The 21,372-nt window shown below is 37.2% G+C and overlaps 1 non-coding gene and 1 pseudogene across 1 annotated transcript; one reads left to right on the forward strand and one right to left on the reverse strand.

Annotated features, from left to right (window-relative positions):
• The first annotated feature begins 9,634 nt into the window (after nucleotides 1–9,634).
• On the forward strand, nucleotides 9,635–9,737 carry LOC112208510 (small nucleolar RNA U13). Its single transcript, XR_002942987.1, has one exon. It is a non-coding gene; the product is annotated as a small nucleolar RNA U13 (small nucleolar RNA).
• A 9,859-nt stretch (nucleotides 9,738–19,596) lies between these two features.
• LOC101058331 (uncharacterized protein C17orf80-like) lies at nucleotides 19,597–20,950 on the reverse strand (annotated as a pseudogene).
• Between the last annotated feature and the right edge of the window lie 422 nt (nucleotides 20,951–21,372).

Below are 21,372 nucleotides of genomic sequence, written 5' to 3' on the forward strand. Positions count from 1 at the left end.
AAGATCTGATAAGTCTAGCAACCCTCATTTTCATTACTATTCTTTTTTCTGTGGTTTTATGGCTAGTCTTGCTTATTTACTTTTACGTATAAACTTTAGAATCAATGTACTGTATTGAGATCCAAGGACTTGGTATTTTTTGTCCTTGATGAGATTGTAAATTAAACTTTGGGAGATTTGATAATCTTAAGACCATTGCATACATTTTTGTTATTCTTATCTGTTTTTATGTGTTTAATGAGTTTTATAGCATTTTATATAAAAGTTTGAATGTTTCTTTTCAGTTTAGGGGTCTTCTATTATCTTCTGATTGTTTATGGTTTATACATGAAAGCTGTTGATTTGTGGGTTAATTTCCTATCCTATTACCTTACTGAATTATCTTATTATTTGTAGTTTTACTGCTGATTTTATTGTGGTTTCCAGGAATATCATCATGTCAATCTACATAGTTTGCTTCTTCCTTTCTAATTTTTTACTTCTTTATTTTTAATTGATTGAGTTGCTAAGATTTTCAATATAATTTATATAGCAGCAGAGTTTTATTTCCAACTTTAATTAGAATATATTCACCTTTTTTCCCCCAGCTTTCCCAGGGCTCCTTCTATGTGCCCCCCAGGCCTGAACAGCCTCTTTGCTTAAACCAGATCTTTCTTCCCCATCTTCTTAGCCTTCATCTTAATTAAAGTATGCTTTCCTTTGGCATACTTGCTAAGAGCCCTATTTTTCCTTCTGATTTGCAATTTTGAAAATGAGGAAAATTCCTTTATGGTATTTAATTTTAGTCCTTTATCAGGCAGCTTAAACTCAATTCCTATTGTTATTTTCTGAGTAGAAGTGGACAAAAGAATAGTGTTTTTAAGTGTGAAAACTTTTCTCATGGTTAAAGATTACTGTTAAAGTATTACTCAGTTTCTGCCAGGCATGGTGGCTCATGCCTATAATCCCAGCACTTTGGGAGGCTGACATGAGAGTATCACTTGAGGCCAGGAATTTGAGACCTGCCTGGTCAACATAGCGAGACCCCATCTTTAATAATAATTTTTTTAAAGTATCGCTTATTTTCTATGGGCAATTAAGATACAATTAATAAAGCAGAATTATTCTCTTTTATGGCTTTTGGCTAAGTTTTTATCACTATCTTCTGTTTTTATCCAAGCAGTATGCTAGCTGGCTATTTGCCTTTAATCTCTGAAGTGGCCATACTATACCAAAGATGTGAACATCTTTAGGATGTAGAAGATTGAATAGGATGCAAAACTATTGAACAAATCTTACCAAGGTTGAAAAAAGTAAGAAGATGAGTCTTACTCTTGAGAAAGTCAGATAATTTAATATCAAAACTTAATTTTATCTTTTTAGTGTTTAAACTCAAGCCTAATGTGAATAGCATATCATCTTTACTCTACTAATATTTTTAAATAAAAATATTTCTTACCTTGAAATTTCATCACAATACATTTTGCCAAATATGATCGACTCAAAATAACACTTTTGATATATGAAAAGAATATGAAATATCAATTCCAAACAAGCCTATACCAGAGAAGGCAAATAGGTCTCATTTCATGCCAACTTCAATTGCTTGCTGCTAAGAAAATTATATTAAGAATGATTCTAAGGCTGTCTCTAGGTTTAGAGGGAAGAGTGTTGTGATATCTGCCATGGGCAGGGCTGGAGAAGTAATGGCATAAATGTCTCTTTGAAATGTCTCACCTATACTTCGGAACTCTAAATATATGAGATGGCATTTATGAGCTATACTTGTTATGTTTTAGGAATAACTTTTTTGTTTAAAAACAACCTTATAGTTGGTAACAAAGTTTCAGATATATTTTAATGTGTCTTAGTCTGAATTTTTAGTGTCCGTCTTTCTCTTTGGTTTAAATCTGAAAATCACTAAGTTATGGAACACCTTGTAGATGTTCTAGTAAGTCATCTACATGGATGATAGTATAGTTGATCTCTGTAACATGGGAATGATGGCAACTTGTCATTCAAAATTTTTACAAATTGGTGTTTATTACCTTGGTATCAATCCCTCAACTCTGCAGTTTTTTTTTTCCATTAAATTGAATCCATTTATCATGGGTGGACTCACACTAACCAAGGTCATAAAGTATATTTGTTAATTTGTACCGAGAACTTTAACTGGAATAGTGACGAAAAACTGTATTTAGCCTGATTAGCTCATGATACTTGTAGTCTTTACTTGGGAAGCCAAATCTTAATCAAAATATGAAATTATTAACTTATAATAAGAAATATAGCTATCATTAGAACTGGAACAATCAAATCTACGTGACTGGTCCATGACTTTACATACCTACATGGAAATTAAAATCATAATGTTCTTTGTTAAGCATTAATTAGAACAAGGGGAATTAGATTAATTTAATCCAAGAATTTTTTTTCAGTGGGTTTGGTTTTGGCCCAAACAGATTCTCCTGTGTACAAGTGCTTGGATGAACATTGCCAAAATACTGCTTTCTAAGCCTTGTTTTTCCATTTGCATTTGATTGGCCAATTCCCCTTTTGATTGACACATTTAATAAAGCATGGTAATATAATTAATCAAATAGCAGCCAAGTCTGTCAGGCCTTTCTTTCATTCATCTTTAAAGGTGACTTTGCTCTCTACTGTGGTCCATTAGGCATTTAAAGTTTTACACTTACGAGGCATTCTTATCTTTCTAATTTCCAGGTTCTTGTGGGAAGCCTTACTACTTATAAATACTCAGAGTACATCGTATTAAAGAATTGTGTTTAGGCGTAATTTTAGTGAGTTACTCGAGAACTATTTAGCTATCTCAATTGTTTAAAATACAGATAATACAGAGTGAGGGAGGGGAGAGATGAAAAAACGTTATGAGATGTGTTCAATACAAAGAAAGTTTTTAATGGATGTTAATATTCAGTAAAGTATTTCAGAAGTATACTGCTTTTTGTACATTTTTTGCTGCATGCTCTAGCTTTAGCCCTCAGACCTCCCATGCAGACAGCACATATGTTCAATGGGGCTGTGCTGTTACAGTTAGTGTCTAATGATGTGTGCTCTTAGTCTGTGGTAATATTCTCAGGGAAGCTGAATTAGACTCAGGATGTTACCTAAAAAGGACTTCATTGCTTACTAAAGATGTATTTTTGTTTCTTTTTCCCACTTTATTTGATACTATGTTTCTAAGATTTATCTTTCTGTAAACCACAACATTTTAAAAATTCTATTCTACTCAACCCCGAAAAACAAAAGCTGACCCAATCACCACAGTTTTATGTAAATGCATACTGTTAAGCAACACTCGGTCTTCTGAAGCAATCTCTAGTTGAGGAGCTCTAAGTATTTCTTAAGTACAGCTTCCTGTCTTTCATTTAATCAGAATTAGGGCTAAGGAGCAGAGAAGATGGAAGATTTTGAATTTTCTTCAATTCTGTGGTTCCTATATGCAATATGGGGCACATCATGAAGTGATTTTGTGTAACTGGTTGTGGTGACAACTTTTTCAAAAGGAAAATTATTCCTATGTATGAAACTGTTATAATTGGGGCAAATTCACAGATACGGCTTTGGGACTTACTGCTTCTTCCTTATAGACTGGGGAGATTGACAAATAATTTTTTTGACTAGAAAAATATCTTATTATGGTTAGTAAGATAAAACAAAACCAAAAAGTTCTATGTTAAAAATTATTAATAGTTATTTCTGAGTTTTGGGGTGGGAGGTGACCAAGGGAAGACTGTTGTATTTAAGAAGACTGTATTGGACTTGGGTCATTTTTGTTATGTAGCAGAAGACTGTTGGCAATATTTCAAGAAGGAGATGAGAAAAAGAGATCCCAATGTTATTCCTTGTGATTTGAAGTTAGAGAAAGCTTCCAGGAATGAGCAAGGAATCTCTGAGGAGGGCAAGTTAGACAGGGAATGGGCTTGCTGGACAGAATGAGACAGATGTGGGAGTGGGAGTGAGTGGTGACAGAGGTAGTTCTGAATCTTTGAGGCAGTGGGTTCTGAAACTGACTCCAACATTTTTGGGATCAGTTTTAATAATGGGAAGAGGTTGTATGTGTGAACCTGGATCTGGGCCCTAAGAACTGAAATATTTGGCACTTGGGCTTGTTAAAAATGATTCTTCCTTTATTGAGCATAACATGAGGGGTCACATTCAACTTTCAGAAAAGAGGACTCAGGCTCCAATTCTATGTTCTGTTTCTATCCTTTAGGGGTAGTTTTTCAACCTCAGAAAACATTTTCTGAGTTTAGGTTGTATTTTGCTTCCGTGAAATTTGTTTTAGTTCAGACATTTCTTAGAGAATTTTTGTTGTAACAGGATAGAGTTGGACTTTTCCTGCTAAGACCCTAATGATAAGGTTGAGTGTACAGGCAACCTTTTATGTTTTAAGGCATAAATTGGGGGCTAGACTCTGCACCTGCTTGGGGCTTATTAAGAAGTAAAGAGGCTCTGCTGTTCCTAATCATCCCATCAGCACCAACTTTATCATTCTCTCTCCTCTCCTCCCTCCCAGAAGCAGATCAGAAGACTAGGGTGAAAAAAGCATTGGAGCTATGAGTCATTAGCCTAGAGGGAAAGGGCCGTGGTTTTTATTTTCTTTTCTTGAGGGGAAGAAGAGGGATACTCAGCACCCCAAAGCCAAGCGAGGGGACAGTTACGTATAATGATTTTTGTGTTCTCCTAGTTTGAAGTTTGCTTATGCTGTAGACTTGGTGATCTGCCCGGTGCCCATTTGAACAGGATAGACAATTGGCAAAAGAGTGCATGATGGGGTGAAGGGCAGTGGGGAGCAGCCTGCACTCTCATGTTAGGCTTAGAAAGGATGCGTGAGTTTCTTGAGTCATGTGGGAAGCTAGCTGGGCCTTAGCCATCTTGACAGAAGCCTACCCAAGACAGCTTGCCACCAGGCAAGTATATCCTGGCAGAAAGAGGATGTAAAGTGAATTGTTCTCCAGGTTACACACTGAGGGAGCATTGGAAGAGGATAAACTGGAGACAGATTTTCCACCTTATGAAACCACATTTACCTAATGAAAGAACCAGCATTTTAATGCCTGCCACACAGAGTTCATCAATACCCAGCTTTGGCCAAGAAAGGATAACAACAGGGATCCAATAAGAAAGAGCCACTTGTCTCTTTTCAGCTTCTTCCTCCTTATCACAACAAGCCAGGACAAAGGGGCCTGGAAATGGGGCCGGGGGAGGAAGAATGAAAGATCAGATTACTTTCTTTCTTACTCTTAAGTCTTTCAGGCTAAGGCTTGGACACCACTTCAGGGGAAGGACGAAGTGAATTTTTAAGTTGGAAATTTCAAACTGGACTGGGCTATTTTATGCCTGAAAAAATGATCCAGAAATGTCTTCAATCCTTCCAAGATGTCAGTTAGGAAATGACAGGGATGGGAAAGGTAGAATGGAGCTAGTACAGCTGAAGGCAGCAATGGGAGAAATATGAAATCCTTCAATGCCTTGTATCCTGTCTCCATCTAGAGCTGCCTAGCCCTTTGTGTTCCATTAAAGGCACTGTTTCATAAAACCCAAAACTTATCTTGATTCATGCCTATATGTTGACTGTCACCAGAACCTGACCCGTGTTCACTTGTAGGACTGTGTGAAAGTGATTTAGGGAAGGAATGAAAGGAATTATAGAACCTAGTAGTCCCTGTTCAACTTGACTGCAAGTCCTCTTCCATGAGTAGAATACTGGTGCTGATAGGATGATACTCTGGAAGACTTACTACCACCAGTTCAAGGTGTTGTCCAAGCACCCAGATTGTTACAGAAGTAGGAGCTCCTGCCTTAGATTCTGGGTTCAGTTTCTTCCTGCCAAGGCCAGCTTTTACCCAGCAGTAATACCTTTTCACAGCTTGCAGTGGGGATAGACTCTTTCCTCAACTGCCTTATTACTAATGGCCTAGACAAACAAACATTGCCCCGGGATGATTTTTGCACTCCAAATTGCGGTTAAGTAATATTCTGTTTATGTATCATAACTTTTTTATTTTTCCATGTAATTTACATAGTCCACTTAAAATTCTATTAGGAATATGTGTCATACTTTTCCCAATTTTGGACATTGAGGTGTTTTTTTCCTTTATAATTGTTGCTATAATTTTTGTGTACCTATTATTTTCTTTTTGTGAATTTTTAATTGCTTTATTTTAATTTTTGTGGATTATTTCTTCAACAGAATTTACTGGGTGTAAACATTTAAACATTTTTAATAATCTTGAAATATGTCCACAATATATCTTTAAAAATATTTAAAAATTGTCATTTGCTATTTTCAAACTTTCCTATTCACCCCTATCAGATTAATCTTTTGAACACACTTTAAAAAAATCATTCTTGTTTTAAAAAGTTTTAATGGTTCCCATCATCTCTTCTTTTGAATGAGTTAAAAATAATATTAATTTTTTATTCTGGTCTGGTTCCAAAAGTTCTTTTAATCCTTGTACCTACTACTTTCTAATGTGAAATCCTTGCTCACTGTCTTTAAAATATGCTACTTCAACATGTTTGCTACACTATTTCATCTACATGGAATGCCCTTTCTCCACTTTCAGGTCTCAGGAAATTCTATCTACTTATTAAGGTGTACTTTTCAAGAACGTACTGTTTTTATAAAGTTTTACTTGCCCATTCCTGCCGTGTACAAACTTACTTCTCTCAGCTCTGAATATTTAAAGTACTTATTTTTTATGTTAACTTTTACCATCATTTATTTTGCTGTCTTGTATTGTAATTATAAAAGATTGCCTGAGATAAAATGCTCCAGATTGGACAAACAGAACAAAAACCAAACCAAACCAAAAAGACCCCCAAACACACCCACTTTGATGGGAACAGTAGAAGCTACAATAACTGTTATTTCAAAATGGATGCACTCTGTCTTGCAAGAAGAGATAGAGATTTGAGCAATTCTAGGTGTACGTTCTTTATTTCGGGGAAAAAAATGGAACGGGTCCTTTAGTTGAAGTGGAACTCTTGCAACAATATACATTTTTATCCTGTAATAGTGCAGTGGCATAACCAGAAAAATATGTGATGATATTGCTATCTTGAAATAACAAGACCATTACATATGGTGAGTAGTATGGCTAAAAATCTTACTCTCTAAAACTCTGAGTATGTATCTCTTGAATTATTTAACAAGAACCTGCAAGGGGTGGAGCATTATGCTGTTGTCTAAAATTTATGCGTGTCTAGGAAATGATGTCTGTATCTTGTGAGCACCAGGGATATTCTTACATTTACCTAAATTTTTGTATGCAGGGTAGAGGGAAGCCTGCCTTACTTCCTCCCTCAAATGTTCAAGCCTGAATGGAACCTCTCTGGCACTGGTATTTCATGCAGTATCAGCTCAGCTTGAAACAATGAAAGTAGCATATCTGATCACAAGCAGTTGATCCCCAGACATGTTTATTGATGGCACTATGAAGGAAAACAGCATACTGACATACAATACAAAGAAACTTGGCAGACTTTATAGTGGCAATTCAGTTTTGGCATTTATATTGGTAAAAACAGATTACAAGGCTTAGTGTAACTCAAACCTTATTTAAGCTTGCAAAATGTCTGATTTGATCAGTTGGCATTCCACTGAGAGCAACACCTCTATCTCTAGGAATTCCTCTTAAGCAGTTTACATTCATGTAGTGCCTGTGCTTTGCTTTAAGTGTGTTATGTAATCGAATCATTTTTATTTTTTTCTGATTGACCCCATTCAAAAGATTCTACTGAGTCACCATGCCCATCAGCATAGTTTAAAAAAATTTAAATGAACAGTGACACTTAGTGGGTAGAAATATTCATTACAGTGCTCTTCCGTAAGAATCTCCATTAACACGTCCCATGGTAATAAAGTAAATGATACCAAAATTTAGTCTTCTTGGCAAAGTAATATACAGTATTTGAAGTGTGTTGGTTTTGCAGCAGCTGTCATTCCATACCAATCCATTTAGTTAAAAAGCAAACAGGTGGCTCACACATATTGTTTTTACTACATAAATTTTTAAATTTTCTTCAGTCCTACTGAAATAAATGGGGCATTTTTGCTGTTGATTTCAGTTCACTAGAAAAAATATGTAACAATACAGTGGAGATATTATTAATAGCACTGTTCAAAGTGCATGCTTTCTTCTAAGCAGATATCTATTGACCCAAAATATGAACAAGTAACTTAAGTGAGACAAGTAAGTTACATGGATACTTGTGAGACTGAAACAAAACAAAACAAACAAACACAAGATTAATGTGTCCCAATTAATGCCTTTGTTTTGGTACTACAGCACACAAGAAGTAAAATTATAGTGAGGTTTTAAAAATATTTACTCCAAGATCAAGACTTTATTCCTTTAAGGTTTAGGTTAAGTTTTCCCTCAATTTTATTGCACTTATGGATTTATTTTTGACCTTTAAGGAAGGCTTTGCGACAATAATTAGTGTTTTATTTTCTTGCAAAATGAAAGCATGTTATCTTGCCTGAGGTTAATGTGTTTTTAAGTCTCTTGAGGTGCTGCGGTTGGAAAGCAATTTAGAATATTGTCTTCTGCCAGCTTCACATACAACAACAGAGAGATGAGTGGAAAATATCTGATTAGTGGGTGTGACAAAATATGGCAAGACAGTTATGGAAATATATGTAAACTATGTTGTTTGACTTACATATTGGTTTTTTAAGAACCAAAACAAATACAATGAAAAACATTTTTTGACAACTTAATTAGAGAGTGGGAAGAGGGAGGTGATACAGTAGTCTTTTACAAGTATAGCAAGAAGTCTCTTTCAAGTAAATTCAGTGTATAAAAAGCTGACTTTACAAAACAGATAAGTTATAGTGTGATTATGAGGTTTATGGAAGCATTTACCAAAGCCTGGAAGTAAATCATGTATCACTTAAAACATCCAAAACAATTATTTCGTTTAGATACATTCCCAGTTGAGTGAATTGAGTGATTTAATAGCTTAATTCTCCACTCACTGGTTATATTGAACTCCCACTCCTTCTCTCAAATCCCCTCCCATTTGAATCCTCTCTCCCTGGTCAGTAGTGGATGATGCCTGTGGTCTCAGGGTAATATGGATTTACTCTTAACCCTTCATGTACTGTACTGTAATTGCCTGTAATTGTCATCTCTCACAGATGACAACCTCCTTGAGGATTGAGGTTGTATATCTTATTCACTGTCTAGCATGTAGCACAGTGTCCAGCATATAATAGGTGCTCATTAAATATTTAATGTTTGTAGGTGCCAGAATGTTGGAATAGAGCTAGAGGGATGAGGCAAAGTGAAATTCCTTTCTAGTCCCTTAGGGACAAGGAGAACCCCCCTGCTTGTGGGGCTTTAATTTGTGTTTGTCCAGGTGGGATACGTTTCCAGACTATTGATGTTTCTTTTTGCTCTTGATAGCTTTGAGATATGGGTTTGGAGATCAGCCATCCTGTATAAAAGAAGCCATTCTGTTCCAGAGACTGTGTAGTTGGAATTCAGCTTCAGATGGTATTCAGCTTCAGATGGTATACAGATTCTTTAAATAATAATGCATTTAGACAGACTATAAAGGAGACTGTCTCTTCGTTTGAGAATGTGTAAAACAAAGTAATATGATAAAAAGAATGTTGTAGACCCTTTTGTAGTTCATGAGCATGATGATTGGGTGTTCACACGCATGTGTGAAATGTGCCACCCTCAACCTTATTATGAGGTCAGCACATTACCCATCTGACATGAAAGAAAGGAAAAACCAAGAAAAGTGTTGTATTGAGAAATAGGACATTAGGCCTTGTTTCACTACTAACTCTGTATTTAACCTTGACCTTATCATGTATCTCTTTTGTCTTAAATTTCTTCTTTTAATTACTTTTGTTTTATTTATTTATTTTAAATTTTTTATAAATTTAGAGTGTACAACTGCAGATTTCTTACATGCATATATTGCATAGTGGTGAAGTCTGGGCTTTTAGTGTCCCCATCACCCAGACAGTGAACATTCTACCCAACAGGTAATTTTTCAGCCCTCATCCTTGCTCCCGGCCTCCCACCTTTTGTAGTCTGCAATGTCTGTTATTTTACTCTGTATGTCCATGTGTCCCCATTGTTTCGCTCTCACTTATAAGTGAGAACATGTGGTATTTAACTTTCTGTTTTTGAGTTATTTCAGTTAGGATTCTGGCCTCTAGTTGCATCCATGTTGCCAAAAAAGACATGATTTCCTTCTTTTTTATGGCTGAGTAGTGTTCATATACACACACACACACACACACACACACACACACACACATATACACCGCATTTTCTTTATTCAGTCCTCCATTGATAGACACTTAGGATGATTCTGTATCTTTGCTATTGTGAATCATTCTGAAAGAAGTGCAGGTATCTTTTTGATATAATGAGTTCTTTCCATTGGGTATATACCCAGTAATGGGATTGCTGGATTGAATTGTGATTCTATTTTCAGTTCTTTGAGAATTCTTCATACTGTTTCCCATAAAGGTTTTACTACCTTATAGTCCCACCAACAGTGTATAAGCATTCCCTTTTTTTTTCTACAACCTTGCCAACATCTGTTTTGGGTTTTTGTTTTTTTTTTGACTTTTTATTAATAGTCATTCTGACTGGTATGAGATGGTAATTCATTGTGGTTTTTATTTGCATTTCTCTGATTAGTGATTTTAAACACTTTTTCATATGTCTGTTGGCCACTTGTATGTCTTCTTTTGAAAAATATTTGTTCATGTCCTTTGCTCACTTTTTAGTAAAGTTATTTGGTTTTTTTTCTTGTTGAGCTGTTTGAGTTTCTTATAGATTCTGGATATTAGCCCTTGTTGGATGCATAGTTTGCAAATATGTTTTCCAATTCTGTAGGTTTTGTGTTTATTCTGTTGATAGTTTCTTTTGCTGTGCAGAAGATTTTTGGTTTAATTAAGTCTCATTTGTCAATTTTTGTTTTTTACTTTGGATTTCGAAGACTTGATAACAAATTCTTTGAATAGGCCAATGTCCAGAAAAGTTTTTCCTAGGTTTTCCTGTAGGATTTTTATACTTACAGGTGATACATTTAGTTCCTTAATTTATCTTGAATTAATTTTTGTATATGGTAAGAAGTATGAGTCCAGTTTTATTCTTCTGCATATGACTATCCAATTTTCCCAGCATCATATATTGAAAAGGGTTTCCTTTCCCGAGTATGTGTATGTGTATATATATATAAAACTTTGTAGAAGATACGTTGGTTGTAGGCTCATTGATTTATTTCTGGGTTCTCTATTCTGTTTCATTGACCTATGTGTCTATTTTTAGACCAGTACCATGCTGTTTTTGTTATTATGGCTGTGTAGTATTATTTGAAGTCAGGTACTATGATTTTTCCAGCTTTGTTCTTTTTGCTTAGGATTTGGCTATTTGGGTACTTTTTTGGTTTCATGTGAATTTTAGGATTGTTTTTTCTAATTCTGTGAAAAATAATGTTGGTAATTTGATAGAGATTTCATTGAATCTATAAATAACCTTGGGCGATGATATGGTTTGGCTCTGTGCCCCCACCCAAATTTCATCTTGGAGGTCTCATAATTCCCACATGTTGTGGGAGGGACCAGGTGGGAGATAATTGAATCATGGGGGTGGGTCTTTCCCATGCTGTTCTTGCGATGGTGAATGGGTCTCATGAAATCTGATGGTTTTAAAAACAGGAGTTTCTCTGCACAAGTTCTCTTTTTTGCCTGCTGCCCTCCACGTAAAATGTGACTTGCTCCTCCTTGCCTTCCGCCATGATTGTGAGGCCTCCTCAGCCATGTGGAACTGTAAGTCCAATTAACCTCTTTCTTTTGTAAATTGCCGAGTCTTGGGTATGTTTTTATCAGCAGCGTGAAAATGGACTAATATAGTAAATTGGTACTGGGAGTGGAGTGCTGCTGAAAAGATACCTGAAAATGTGGAAATGGCTTTGCAGCTGGGTAATAGGCAGAGGTTAGAACAGATTGGAGGGCTCAAAAGGAGGCAGAAAAATGTGGGAAAGTTTGGAACTTCCTAAGACAGGTTGAATGGCTTTGACAAAAATTCTGATAGTGATATGAACAATAAGGTCCAGGCTGAGGTAGTCTCAGATGGAGATGAGGAACTTGTTGGGAACTGGAGCAAAGGTAACTCTTGTTATGTTTTAGGAAACAGACTGGTGGCATTTTGTCCCTGTCCTAGAGATTTGTGGAACTTGGAACTTGAGAGAGATGGTTTAGAGTATCTGGCAGAAGAAATTTCTAAGCAGCAAAGCATTCAAAGGGTGACTTGGGTGCTGTTAAAGGCATTCAGTTTTATAAAGGAAGCAGAGCATAGAAGTTTGGAAAATTTGCAACCTGACAATGAGATAGAAAAGAAAATCCCATTTCTGAGGAGGAATCCAAGCCAGTTGCAGAAATTTGTATAAGTAACAAGGAACTGAATGTTAATTCCCAAGACAATGGGGAAAATGTCTCCAGGGCATGTCAGATGTCTTCATGGCAGCCCTTCCCATCAAAGGCCTGGAGGCCTAGGAGGAAAATGTGGTTTCTTGGGCCAGGCCCAGCCAGGGTCCCTGCACTGTGTGCAGCCTAGGGACTTGGTACCCTATATCCTAGCTACTCCAGCCATGGCTGAAAGGGACAAATATAGAGCTCAGGCTGTAGCTTCAGAGGGTGCAAGCCTCAAGCCTTGGCAGCTTCCACATGATGTTAAGCCTGTGAATGCACAGAAGTCAAGAATTGGGGTTTGGGAACCTCCACCTAGATTTCAGAAAATGTATGGAAACTCCTGGATGCCCAGGCAGAAGTTTGCTCCTGGGGTGGGGTCCTCATGGAGAAACTCTGCTAGGGCAGTGCAGAAGGAAAACGTGGGGTGGGAGCCCCCATACAGAGTCCCTACTGGGGCACTGCCTAGGGAGCCGTGAGAAGAGGGCCACTGTCCTCCAGACCCCAGAATCGTAGATCCACTGACAGCTTGCGCCATGTACCTGGAAAAGCCACAGACACTCAACACCACCCCATGAAGGCAACTGGGAGAGAGGCTGTACCCTGCAAAGCCACAGGGGTGAAACTGCCCAAGACTAGGGGAACCTACCTCTTGCATCAGCATGACCTGGATGTGAGGCACGGAATCAAGGGAGATCACTTTGGAGCTTTAAGATTTGACTGCCCCACTGGATTTCAAACTTGCATGGGCCCTGTAGCCCCTTAGTTATGGCCAATTTCTCCCATTTGGAATGGCTGTATTTACCCAATGTGTGTACCCGCATTGTATCTAGGAAGTAACTAGCTTGCTTTACATTTTACAGACTCATAGGTGGACAGGATTTGTCTTGTCTAATGAGACTTTGGACTGTGGACTTTTGAGTTAATGCTGAAATGAGTTGAGACTTGGGGGACTGTTGGGAAGGCATGATTGGTTTTGAAATATGAAGATATGAGATTTGGGAAGGGGCAGGGATGGAATAGTATGGTTTGGCTCTGTGTCCCCACCCAAGTCTCATCTTGGAGATTCCGTAATTCCCACATGTTGTGGGAGGGACCAGGTGGGAGTTGATTAAATCATGGGGTGGGTTTTTCCTGTGCTGTTCTCATGATAGTGAATGGTCTCATGAGACCTGATGGTTTTAAAAACGGGAGTTTCTCTGCACAGGCTCTCTTTTTTTTTTTGCCTGCTGCCATCCACATAAGATGTGACTTGCTCCTCCTTGCCTTCTGCCATGATTGTGAGGCCTCCCCAGCCATGTGGAACTGTAAGTCTAATAAACCTCTTTCTTTTATAAATTGCCCAGTTTCGGGTATGTCTTTATCAGCAGTGTGAAAACAGACTAATACAGGCAGTATGTCATTTTAACAATATTGATTTTTCCAAATCATGACCAAGGGTTGGAAGCATGGTATGTTTTTCTGTTTGTGTCATCTATGACTTTTTATAACAGTAATTTGTTGTTTCCTTATAGGGATTTTTTACCTCCTTGATTAAATATATGCCTGGTATTTTATTTTATTTTTTATAGCATTGTAAGTGGAATTGCCTTCTTGATTTGGTCCTCAGCTAGATTATTATTGCTGTATAGAAACAGTACTGATTTTTGTATGTTAATTTTTTATCCTGAAACTACTGAATTCATTTATCAAATCTAAGAGTTTTTTGGTGGACTCTGTAGGGTTTTCTGGATATAAGATAATATCATTAGCAAACAGGGACAATTTAACTTCCTCTTTTCTAATTTGGATGCCCTTTATTTTTTTGCTCTTGCTTGATTGTGCTGGTGAGGACTTCCAGTGCTATGTTAAATAAAAGTAGTGAAAGTAGGCATACTTGTCTCATTCCAGTTCTTAGAGGGAATGCTTTCAAACTTTTCCTGTTAAGTATGTTGTTGGCTATAGGTTTGTCATATGTTGCCTTTATTATGTTGAAGTATGTTTTGTTCTATGCCTAGTTTGTTGAGGATTTTTATGATGAAAGGGCATTGAATTTTATCAATTGCTTTTTCCACTTTCATAGAGATGATCATATGGTTGTTGTTCTTAATTCTGTTTATGTAATGTATCACATTTATTGATTTGGGAATGTTGAACCATCTTTGCATTCCTGGTATAAATCACTCTTGACCATGGTGTATTATCTTTTTGATATGCTGTTGGATTCAACTTGCTTGTATTTTGTTGAAGATTTTTGAATCTATATTCATCAGGGATATGGGTCTGTACTTTTCTTTTTTTGTTGTGTCCTTGTCTGCTTTTGGTATCAGGGTGATCCTGGCCTTATGGAATGAGTGAGGGAGAATTCCCTTCTCTTCAATTTTTTGGCATAGTTTTGGGAGAATTCATCTTTGTTTTTCTTTGTATGTTTGGTAGAATTTGGCTGTAAATTTATCTGGTCCTGGAATTTCTTTTGACAGTTTTTTAAAATGACTTTGAAATGCCACTTAATGTTTTTCTGGCCTGTAAGGTTTCTTCAGAAAAGTCCACTGTTAGTCTGATGAGAGTTGTTTGTTTTTTTTTAATAGATGACTAGGTGCTCTTCTCTAGTCAGTTTAAAAATTCTTTGTTTCACTTTGACTTTATATATAAAGTCAAATATAATATGCTAATATATATTCTTAATATAATATGCTATGGGAAGTCCTTTTTGTAATGTATTTGCCTAGGGATGGCTGGACCTTCTCTATTTGGATGTCAACTGTCTTGATAGACTTGGAAATTTTTCACTGATTATTTTCTGAAGTAGGTTTTCTAAATTTGATCTCTCTGCTCCCTTGGGAATAATGATAATACATAAGTTTGGTCACTTTGTGTAGTCCCAGATGTCTCAAAGCCTTTTTTAATTCTTTTATTTAGTTTTTTCCTTATTTTTGTCTGACTGGAATATTTCAAAAGACCTGTTTTCAAATTTACAAGAAAAAAACAAACAACCCCATTAAAAAGTGGGCAAAGGACATGAACAGACACTTCTCAAGAGATGACATTCATGTGGCCAACAAATATATTTTAAAAAGCTCAACATCACTGATGATTAGAGAAATGCAAATCAAACCCACAATGAGATACCATCTCATGCCAGTCAGAATGGTGATTATTAAAAAGTCAAGAAAGCACAGATGCTGGTGAGGCTGTGGAGAAAAAGGAACACTTTTTCAATGTTGGTGGGAATGTAAGTTACTGTGGAAGATCTAGAAGCAGAAATAACATTTGATCCAGCAATCCCAATACTGGATATATACCCAAAGGAATATAAATCATTCTATTATAAAGATAAATGCATGCATGTGCTCATTGCAGCACTATTCACAATGCAAATATATGGAATCAACCCACATGCTCATCAATAATAGACTAAACAAAGAAAATGTGGCACATATACACCATGGAATACTATGCAGCCATAAAAAAGAAATGAGATCATGTCCTCTGCAGGGATATGGCTGGAAGCCATTATCCTCAGCAAACTAATACAGGAACAGAAAATCAAATACCACATGTTCTCACTTATAAGTGGGAGCTGAATGATAACAACACATGGACACATGGGGAGGAACAACACACACTGAGGCCTCTCAGAGGGTAGGGGGTGGGAGGAGAGAGCATCAGGAAGAATAGCTAATGGATGCTGGGCTTAATACCTAGGTTATAGGTTGATCTGTGCAGCAAACCACCATGGCACACATTTACCTATGTAACAGACTGCACATCCTGCATTGGTACCCTGGAACGTAAAATAAAAATTGAAGGAAAGAAAAAGATTTGTTTTCAAGTTCTGAGATTTTTTTCTTCTGCTCGATCTAGTCTATTATTGAAGCTTTCAAATGTATTTTGTATTTTCTTCAATGAATTTTTTACATCCACAATATCTGCATTTTTTTAAAAGATATCTATTTCCTTGGTAAATTTCTCATCCATATTCTGAACTTTTTTGTACTGTTTTTCATATTTCTCTTGCACCTCATTGAGCTTTGTTAAAATCAATATTTTGGATTATTTATCTGGCATTTTGAGGCATTCTTTTTTATTTGGATATGCTGCCATGCAATTGTTGTGTGGTGTCAAAAATCCCTACTTTTTCATGTTTCCTATGTCCTTCCATTGATATCTATGCATCTGGTATAGCAGTCACCTTTTCATTTTTTTGTTCACATTAATAAAAAATTTACTTTCTATATAATTGTTACAGATTTCAATAATTTTATTCTTTTCACTCCCTCTTCTTGCTCTAAATGCCATTTTAAATTATTAACTATGTATTGAAGTCAGCTCCATTGTATGCCCCTTGTAGTTCCAAAGATTTCTTTTTCTTTCTTTTTTTTTCACTTATACTTTAAGTTCTAGGGTACATGTGCACAATGTGCAGGTTTGTTACATATGTACACATATGCCATGCTGGTGTGCTGCACCCATTAACTCGTCATTTACATTAGGTATATCTCCTAATGTTATCCCTCCCCCCTCCCCCCACCCCACGGCAGGCCCCGGTGTGTGAAGTTCCCCTTCCTGTGTCCAAGCGTTCTCATTGTTCAGTTCCCACCTATGAGTGAGAACGTGCGGTGTTTGGTTTTCTCTCCTTGTGATAGGTTGCTGAGAATGATGGTTTCCAGCTTCATCCATGTCCCTACAAAGGACATGAACTCATCATTTTTTATGGCTGCATAGTATTCCATGGTGTATATGTGCCACATTTTATTAATCCAGTCTATCATTGTTGGACATTTGGGTTGGTTCCAAGTCCTTGCTATTGTGAATAGTGTCACGATAAACATACATGTGCATGTGTCTTTATAGCAGCATGATTTATAATCCTTTGGGTATATAGCCAGTAATGGGATGGCTGGGTCAAATGGTATTTCTAGTTTTAGATCCCTGAGGAATCGCCACACTGATTTCCACAATGGTTGAACTAGTTTACAGTCCCACCAACAGTGTGAAAGTGTTCCTATTTCTCCACATCCTCTCCAGCACCTGTTGTTTCCTGACTTTTTAATGATTGCCACTCTAACTGATGTGAGATGGTATCTCATTGTGGTTTTAATTTTCATTTCTCTGATGGCCAGTGATGATGAGCATTTTTTCATGTGTCTGTTGGCTGCATAAATGTCTTCTTTTGAGAAGTGTCTGTTTATATCCTTCACCCACTTTTTGATGGGGTTGTTTGTTTTTTTCTTGTAAGTTTGTTTGAGTTCTTTGTAGATTGTGGATATTAGCCCTTTCTCAGATGGGTAGATTGCAAAAATTTTCTCCCATTCTGTAGGTTGCCTGTTCACTCTCATGATAGTTTCTTTAGCTGTGCAGAAGCTCTTTAGTTTAATTAGATCCCATTTGTCAATATTGGCTTTTGTTGCCATTGCTTTTGGTGTTTTAGACATGAAGTCTTTGCCCATGCCTATGTCCTGAATGGTATTGCCTAGGTTTTCTTCTAGGGTTTTTATGGTTTTAGGTCTAACATTTAAGTCTTTAATCCATCTTGAATTAATTTTTGTATAAGGAGTAAGGAAGGGATCCAGTTTCAGCTTTCTACATATGGCTAGCCCGTTTTCCCAACACCATTTATTAAATAGGGAATCCTTTCCCCATTTCTTGTTTTGGTCATGTTTGTCAAAGATCAGATGGTTGTAGATGTGTGGTATTAAAATCTAGAAGAAACGAATAAATTCCTGGACACATACACCCTCCCAAGACTAAACCAGGAAGAAGTTGAATCCCTGAATAGACCAATAACAGGCTCTGAAATTGAGGCAATAATTAATAGCCTACCAACCAAAAAAAGTCCAGGACCAGATGGATTCACACGCAAATTCTACCAGAGGTACAAGGAGGAGCTGGTACCATTCCTTCTGAAACTATTCCAATCAATACAAACAGAGGGAATCCTCCCTAACTCATTTTATGAGACCAACATCATCCTGATACCAAAGCCTGGCAGAGACACAACAAAAAAAGAGAATTTTAGACCAATATCCTTGATGAGCACTGATGCAAAAATCCTTAATAAAATACTGGAAAACCGAATCCAGCAGCACATCAAAAAGCTTATCCACCATGATCAAGTGGGCTTCATCCCTGGGATGCAAGGCTGGTTCAATATACGCAAATCAATAAATGTAATCCAGCAGATAAACAGAACCAAAGAAAAAAACCACATGATTATCTCAATAGATGCAGAAAAGGCCTTTGACAAAATCCAACAACCCTTCATGCTAAAAACTCTCAATAAACTAGGTATTGATGGAACGTATCTCAAAATAATAAGAGCTATTTATGACAAACCCACAGCCAATATCATACTGAATGGGCAAAATTGGAAGCATTCCCTTTGAAAACTGGCACAAGACTGGGATGCCCTCTCTCACCACTCGTATTCAACATAGTGTTGGAATTTCTGGCCAGGGCAATCAGGCAGGAGAAAGAAATAGAGTGTATTCAATTAGAAAAAGAGGAAGTCAAATTGTCCGTTTGCAGATGACATGATTGTATATTTAGAAAACCCCATCGTCTCAGCCCCAAATCTCCTTAAGCTGAGAAGCAACTTCAGCAAATCTTAGGATACAAAATCGATGTGCAAAAATCACAAGCATTCTTATACACCAATAACAGAAAAACAGACAGCCAAATCATAAGTGAACTCCCATTCACAATTGCTTCAAAGAGAATAAAATACCTAGGAATCCAACGTACAAGGGATGCGAAGGACCTCTTCAAGGAGAACTACAAACCACTGCTCAATGAAATAAAAGAGGACACAAACAAATGGAAGAACATTCCATGCTCATGGATAGGAAGAATCAATATCGTGAAAATAGCCATACTGCCCAAGGTAATTTATAGATTCTGTGCTGTCCCCATCAAGCTACCATTGACTTTCTTCACAGAATTGGAAAAAACTACTTTAAAGTTCATATGGAACCAAAAAAGAGCCTGCATTGCCAAGACAATCCTAAGCCAAAAGAACAAAGCTGGAGGCATCACGCTACCTGACTTCAAACTATACTACAAGTCTGCAGTAACCAAAACAGCATGATACTGGTACCACAACAGAGATATAGACCAATGGAACAGAACAGAGCCCAAAGATTTCTTAAGTGACGTCCAGGTCAACACTACTTACACCAGTACTGCAGCTTCAGATGCATGAAACTCCAGCTACAAAATAGGATGAAGTATCCTTTAAAGAGCACTGTGATACCACTGACTCTACTCTTCTTTATGGTGGTATTGCACTTAGTCCAGCCTTTTTGTACAGCTCCCAAGAGCTTCATTAGAGAGAATTTGGAGATTGTAAGTCTGATTGGGGGTTTCAAACTTCTTATATCAGTCGAATTTCTTTCCAACGAAGGAACTTGTGAAAGTCTTCCCTTCTGGGAACGGATAAGCTGTGGTTTCTGGGCCATTGCATTCTAACACTGAGGCTTTCCTGGGAACACCCCTAGTCCAAGATAAGCAGGAAACAACTCCAGCCCCATGGAGCTGAAAGGTCCTTTCTGCCAGCAGTTGTAGCATGATTGGTGAAGGGGCTCTGAGAAGTGTGATCCTGGGGTGAACATAAAGGGCCCAGTCACTAAATGTGCAATGCTTGGAACTGAAGCCAGATATGGGCTCCAGAGAGACTTGTTCTTTACTTTCCACTAATGCCTTTACATCTGAGACTCAATTATGACTGCAGTCTTTTACTTTCTCTTCTTGAATAAATTTTCTAGACAGAGAGGCAAGACTTTGGCTGCTTGGTTGCATTACAGAAAGAAATTCATTGTAAGTTATCGCCCTTGGAATGAACAAGCTTAAACAGAGTCTTCATCTTGAGATTTCTTCTCTGTGGCTGAATCGTCAGTGTTGAAGTCCTATGAGCCATGCTCATGGCAGACCATTCCTGCTTTTCTGTCCCAGACACACTTTTCTCCTGCATTTTCTCTACTCTGAGGCTAAGTCCTTATTCTTGGTTCCCCAAGACTCAGATTTTGCCTAAAGAGCTATTTTTAAGGCTTAATTAGCATTCTGTGTTCTTTCCCAAGTCTCAGTGTCTCCAATATCAGTGGAGACTCTTGAGGGGCGATCCCTACCTTTGGGATCTCTCTCATTGCTTGACAATGAGATTGTTACTGTTTTAACTCCATCAATGAGATTCTTTGAACTGTAATAATCACCAGGAGGCACATCTACTACTTTTACTAGATGCTGTTGTTTTTGGGGATCATTTTTTTTCAATTTCAGATCAGCAGAAACTGTTTGCACATCATTAAGTATGGCTGAGAAATATTTTCCATCTTGTTTTGACAAAGAAGTTTCCATTGAGCTAACCAGCAAAGGTGCTTCAGTTTCTGAAGGATTACATCTCCTTTCCCCTGATTTAGGCAAATCTTTGTTAAGTTCTAGTTTAGGAACAATGTTCTCTGATGCATAAAATGGAGACTTTGTTTCTCCTTGGAAAGTAGTCTTTGGCTCAGTACTTTTTAACATTTTGAAGGAATTTGATTGTTGATGTCTTTATCTGCTTTTGTAGTACTTGCTCTTTCCAAACCAAGGCTAGTAGTGGAAAGGACTTAATTGTCCATTCTGATTTGCCCCTTATCAATTTAACATAACTTACCTCACTCACTCTCCATTTCTAACTCTCTCTTTGTAGCTTTAATTAAATTTTTGGTTGCCTCCACCTTTTTTTTAGCTTGTGGGAGTACAGCTTGCTTGGGCTTTTTGATTAGCAGGTATAGTTGGTGTTGTCATCTTACAATATGGCAAATGGAATTTTAATCATATAAATGGCTTCATACAATAAAGACAGCCTTCTCTTTTGGATGGAATATCACTCATCCTCTTCTGGTGCTCCTTTAGGGGGATACTAATTTTGCAGTTGTTTCTCCGAGATCCCCATGTTTCCTAAT

This window comes from Pan troglodytes, chromosome 13, assembly GCF_028858775.2.
Source record: "Pan troglodytes isolate AG18354 chromosome 13, NHGRI_mPanTro3-v2.0_pri, whole genome shotgun sequence".
NCBI lineage: Eukaryota > Metazoa > Chordata > Mammalia > Primates > Hominidae > Pan > Pan troglodytes.